Source organism: Penaeus chinensis, chromosome 6, assembly GCF_019202785.1.
Source record: "Penaeus chinensis breed Huanghai No. 1 chromosome 6, ASM1920278v2, whole genome shotgun sequence".
Classification (NCBI taxonomy): Eukaryota; Metazoa; Arthropoda; class Malacostraca; order Decapoda; family Penaeidae; genus Penaeus; species Penaeus chinensis.
Window position 1 is genome coordinate 22587758 of NC_061824.1, and position 7500 is coordinate 22595257.

Genomic DNA, 7500 nt, shown 5'->3' on the forward strand with positions numbered 1-7500 from the left:
AGCAACTTTTGGAGGAAAGTTGATAAAAAGGAAGAGAAAGTGTCTTATTTTCTATCATTTTACCCACTACCATATGGCTGTGTGGAATTAAAACTGGTATTTGTTTCCAAGAGCGAAGCACCTCTAGAGACAAAGTTCCAATACTAGGTTATCATTTGAAATGAAAAATCCAAACCTATCCTTTCCTACCTTCTATTTATTCCCTAAACAGGGGGGCAAGCCTCCTGTACCCTCTTTATTAACACTTCATGCCAACTTAAAAAAAACACAACATTAAGAACTCTGCATGAGGGTGTTGTGAACTTACTCTCTGAGCAGTGATGTGCAGCGGATATTTTTGTCATTTCGCAGTAAATAGGAGGTCATTGCAGCTATACCTGTGTTGTTTATTATTATATTGGTTATGCTGTATAAGAAGGCAGTATCCATTTCCCTATATCTTCAAGTGTCACTCTCTGTAACATTTATAAAGGTTGGTAAAGGTTGCACTTATAAAGGTTGGTAAACTTTGACTATACTTGAGGGTATGCATGTCCAAAGGTGTTCTCAGAGCTTTTGCCCTAAAATGCATTTATTAAATGATTTGTTTGTTTAAAGCTCCATCTGTAGTATCAGCATCAATGCCTAGACTAGTTCATTTAATTTTTTGGTTTGTTTACAATGGGACTGCATCTGTCAAAGGTTGTCCCCAATAAATGCATGAACTCCATCCTAAACTCCCAAACTACCACAAAGTTGCTGTATGAACCAAAAACCTTCCTAATGTGGGTTCTGTACCTCTTTACCCCAATATTTACTGTATTTCCATAGCCTAAGTATACTTTTATCCAAAATACATTGTGAGTGACGTGGAAAAATACTTGTTTTATGATATTAGTTTTATGGTTATTATATTAATGTTATGTAGGTGCCCTTTTTTTACTTTTTTCTTTTTTTTACTTACTTTCAGTTGTTGATTACATCATATAGAATGAGAATTTTCTTTAAAAATATTTAATTTGTTTTGATCTGTGCTTAAGCCAATTTTTGTTGCTATATAAATGTTCCTTGACTCTTTATAAAGTAACTGAGACTGAATACTGAGGTTAGGCACTTATTGATACAGGGAAGGCATGTATACATGCCACTGATTTTAGTGTATTAAATTTGTTTACACATTTACTATGAATATACATATATGTATATGTATACATATATATGTATATGTATGTATATATATACATATATATATGTATATATGTATATGTATATGAATTGCACATTACATTTTCCCATTTATGTGTTCAGCATTTATATCTACTTAGCAGTTTACGATCAGACTGCACCTGTTAGTGACTAAGTCCCCGACTCAAGCCAACAAACTTGGGGGATCATAAGGAACTCAAAGATTTTTATGAGCAAAAAAAAAATTCCTAACCTGGGGTCTTAGCCCCTGGACCCCTTCCAGGTGGTAGAATTTCCCTCATCATGAGCTCTGCCCCTGAACCCATTTTGATCACTGTTTCTCCCTAGCCTGATTATGCTTTAACCCAATGCCAATAGGCATGATGTATATGTACGTGCTATGCCCACTGTGAGTTACTTGTTTGATTGTTTTTAAACATAGATGGCTACACTTGTACTAAGTCTCCAATGAGCCAGTTACGAGTACTGCCTCTGTCTTGCCCGTTCACCCTTTTCTTTGATTTTCGAAAATATTTTGTTGTCTTATTTTGCTGTTACTAATGTTTATAATATTATAGTAATTATAATGTTTATAATAAAAAATAACACCATTGATATTCATAGCACTAGTGAAAAATACATTTTTCCCACTAATTCAAATCAGGTAAGGTCACAAGGTCTACTAATTGACCCCTTTGTGGCTAAGCACTAGCAGAGCCATCTATGTGCAGAGGCATTTCACAAAAAATATAGAAAATGAACTCAGCATTTTCTCCATTTTTAATTCATTTTCTCTGGCGGCATTGGGTTAAGCAATGAATGCACAAGTGTCACAAAATACACTGAAAATAATGCTGGTTCTTATTATGTTCTTTGTAAAAACCTATTAGTATATTTCTAGTTGTTAATATGATCTGCATCTATGTACATTTGTTTAAGACAGTGGGAAGGAAAATTGTCATATACCTAGATGGTGACCTCTTTCATATAATGTATATTACACAGTTACTAAAAGTATTCTAAAATTTGAAACTTTATATAAATGAAATTATAAATTAAGACTTTGATTATATATAGTATAATATGTACATGTATATGTATATTTTATGCATGTATGTATATGTATGCTTATGTAAGTGTATATATATATGCATGTATATACATATATATGTATATGTATATACATATATATATGTATATATGTATATGTATATACATGTATATATGTATATATGTATATGTATATACATGTATATATGTATATATGTATATATGTATATATGTATGTATATATGTATATATGTATATATGTATATATGTATATATGTATATATGTATATATGTATATACATGTATATATGTATATATGTATATGCATGTACATGTATATATGTATATATGTATATATGTATATATGTATATATGTATATATGTATATACATGTATATATGTATATATGTATATGCATGTACATGTATATATGTATATATGTATATGCATGTACATGTATATATGTATATATGTATATGCATGTACATGTATATATGTATATATGTATATGCATGTACATGTATATATGTATATGCATGTACATGTATATATGTATACATGTATATATGTATATATGTATACATGTATATATGTATACATGTATATATGTATACATGTATATATGTATACATGTATATATGTATACATGTATATATGTATACATGTATATATGTATACATGTATATATGTATACATGTATATATGTATACATGTATATATGTATACATGTATATATGTATATATGTATATGCATGTACATGTATATGTATATATGTATATGCATGTATGCATATGTATTTACATGTATATATGTATATGCATGTATGCATATGCATATACATGTAAATATATGCATGTATATATGTATGCATATGTATGTATATGCATATATATAAGTATGTATATGCATATATATAAGTATGTATATGCATATATATAAGTATGTATATGCATATATATAAGTATGTATATGCATATATATAAGTATGTATATGCATATATTTTTTTTTTATACAGCCATTCATTCCAATGCAGGACATAGGCCTCTCTCAATTCACTATTGAGAGGTTATATGTCCGTCACCATATGCATATATATATATATATATATATATATATATATATATATATATATATATGTGTGTGTGTGTGTGTGTGTGTGTGTATATGAATTGCACATTCCATTTTCCCATTTAGTATATGTGTACAGCATTTATATCTACTTAGATGTCAGTTGAACATTGCTGACTGAAAAGTTGAGCATCAAGCTATAATCCAAACAACAGGAAACCGAAATGGCTGTAACCACAAACTAACAGGCCTTGCTGACATCTTTTAGCCTGATGTAGTTGTGGTTACATTCTCCATTGGTTCAAGGTCTTCTTTGGTTTTCCATTATGGTTTGCATGGTTGAATGTTTCCATGTCTGACTTTTAAACTTTTATTAGTTATTTTATCACAAATTTTAAGATGTCAGAAGCTTTTGGTTAATGTTATGCTGCATCTTCCATTTTATATCTTGAATTGCATTTGTTTGGTTGCATATTTATTTGACCTGAAACATCAATTTTTTTTTAGCTTTCCTGTTAATTGGACACACTGATAATTACTATCTTTTTAAATGGACTGTATCAATCATATACAGTAAAAAGCTTCAGCTAGAATCAACAAACAAAATTAAGCTTTGCCTTTAGTTGAATGCTGGTACTGGTTACATACCACAACAGGAAGTTACCCATTTTGAATCCCCACCATCCCATGATTGATATAAAATTGCTTTTGTTGAGTGATGTAGAGTTATTTGTGGCTCATGTCTCATGCAGGTATGGTACATTTTACGAGAGAATAAACCCATTGGCCTGATTCTTCTTTAGTATATGCTAATTTGCTGTTAGTAGCTTTAGGATTTTCATAACAAGACAATCTTATATCAACAGCTTTGCCTAAATATATATTTGCATCTATATATATATAAGATCTGTATATGCAGTATCTATCTATATATAGATTAATATATATTAATATATAGATATTACTTTCATATGAACAGTATATTAAATTTATTTATAAACATGCATATATATATATATATATATATATATATATATATATATATATATGTGTATATGTGCATATATGTGTATATGTGCATATATGTGTATATGTGCATATATGTGTATATGTGCATATATGTGTATATGTGCATATATGTATATATGTTTATGTATATATATGTATATGTATACATGGTATATGTATATATGTATGTATATATATGTATATGTTTACATATGTATTTGTATATATGTGTATATGTGTATATGTATATGTATATGTATATATGTGAATGTGTATATATGTATGTATATGTGTGTATATGTATGTATATATGGTATTGATATTTAAATATGTATATATGTATAAATATGTCTATATATATGTCTACATATATATATATATATAAATAATATATATATATATATATCTGTATGTTTATTAATTTCTGTGTATCTGTATATATGTGTACATGTGTATATATGTCTTGTGTATATGTGTATATATATTGTATTTATATGTATGTGTGTACACACATTTATATATATATATATATATATATATACATATATATGTTTGTGTATATATATATATATATATATATATATATATATGTATGCATGTGTGTATATATATATGTATGCATGTGTGTTTATATATATGTATGCATGTGTGTATATATATGTACATATGTATATGTACATAGAAGCAAGTGTACATGTATGTAATTGTATGCTTGTATGGATAAATACATATATGTATTCATTTATACATAGATATATGTATACATAGATATATGTATACATACATATATATGTATGTTTATATATATACATGGTATATATGTATATGGGTATATATGTATATGTGTATATGTGTATATATGTATATATGTATATGTGCATATATGTTTATGTGTATATATACATGTGGATATATGTATGTATGTTTATACATATATTTGTTTGTTTACATATATATGTATACATATGTATACGATTGTGGATATATATGTATACATATGTATACAATTGTGGATATATATGTATACATGTATATGTATGCATATGTATGTTTATACATATATATTTATGTATATGTGCATACATATATATTTATGTATATGTGTACATGTATGTATATGTATGTGTGTACATGTATGTATATGTATGTGTATACATGTATGTATATGTATGTATATGTATGTGTATACATGTATGTATATGTATGTGTATACATGTATGTATATGTATGTGTATACATGTATGTATATGTATGTGTATACATGTATGTATATGTATGTGTATACATGTATGTATATTTATGTGTATACATGTATGTATATTTATGTGTATACATGTATGTATATATATGTGTATACATATATGTATATGTATGTGTAAACATGTATGTATATGTATGTGTATACATGTATGTATATGTATGTGTATATATGTATGTATATGTATGTGTATACATGTATGTATATGTATGTGTATACATGTATGTATATGTATGTGTATACATGTATGTATATGTGTGTGTATACATGTATGTATATGTGTGTGTATACATGTATGTATATGTGTGTGTATACATGTATGTATATGTGTGTACTTGTATATGTATGTATATGTGTGTACTTGTATATGTATGTATGTGTATACGTGTATATGTATGTATATGTGTGTACTTGTATATGTATGTATGTGTATACGTGTATATGTATGTATGTGTATAGGTGTATATGTATGTATGTGTAGAGGTGTATATGTATGTATGTGTAGAGGTGTATATGTATGTATGTATGTGTATACCTGTATATGTATGTATGTGTATACGTGTATATGTATGTATGTGAATACATGTATATGTATGTGTATACATGTATATGTATGTGTATACATGTATATGTATGTGTATACATGTATATGTATGTGTATACATCTATATGTATGTATACATATGTTTACTTATAAATGTATGTATAGATATATGTATATGTATGCATATATATGTATGTATATATGTATATGTGAATGTATATATATGTATATATGAATATATATATGTATATATGTATGTATATATGTATGTATATATCTATATGTATTTATGTATAAATTTATTTTGTATATATGTATTTATGTATAAATTTATTTTGTATATATGTATTTATGTATATGTATTTATGTATATGTATTTATGTATATATGTTTGTATATATGTATATCATGTATATGTATGTATGTATATCATGTATGTGTATATCATGTATATGTATGTATGTATATCATGTATATGTATGTATGTATATCATGTATATGTATGTATGTATATCATGTATATGTATGTATGTATATCATGTATGTGTATATATGTATTTTGTGTATATGTATATATGTATGTATTTCATGTATATTTTTATATGTATGTATTTCATGTATATGTATTTCATGTATATGTATTTTATGTATATAAAGTATATGTATGATATATGTGTATATTGTATCACGTGTATATATGTATGTATAATGCATATATATACATATGTTTATATGTATGTATAATGCATATGTATACATAGGTATATCATGTATATGTGTATGTGTATAATGTATAGCATGTATTTGTTTATATATATGTATATCATGTAAATGTATAATCTTTATGAATGTCTTGTTTATGTATATATAAGTATATCTTGTATATATGTTTTATGTATCTCTATGTATAATATGTATAATTATATATGTATTTATATTTATATGTATATATGTATGTGTATATTCTATGTATGTATATGTATATATGTGTAAATAATTATATTCTATGCATGTATATGTATATATGTGTAAATGTTTATATTCTGTGTATGTATATGTATATATATGTATGTATATATATATGTATGTATATGTATATATATGTATGTATATGTATATATATGTATGTATATGTATATATATGTATGTATATGTATATATATATGTATGTATATGTATATATATATGTATGTATATGTATATATATATGTATGTATATGTATATATATATGTATGTATATGTATATATATATGTATGTATATGTATATATATATATGTATGTATATGTATGTATATGTATATATATGTATATATATGTATGTATATGTATATATATGTATGTATATGTATATATGTGTATGTATATGTCTATATATGTATATATGTATATATGCATATATGTATA

The 7500-nt window shown here is 25.5% G+C and overlaps 1 protein-coding gene across 2 annotated transcripts in view; it reads left to right on the forward strand.

Annotated features, from left to right (window-relative positions):
• Positions 1-7500, forward strand: part of LOC125026190 (mannosyl-oligosaccharide 1,2-alpha-mannosidase IA-like) — a 33782-nt gene that overhangs the window by 1745 nt on the left and 24537 nt on the right. The window lies entirely within an intron of this gene.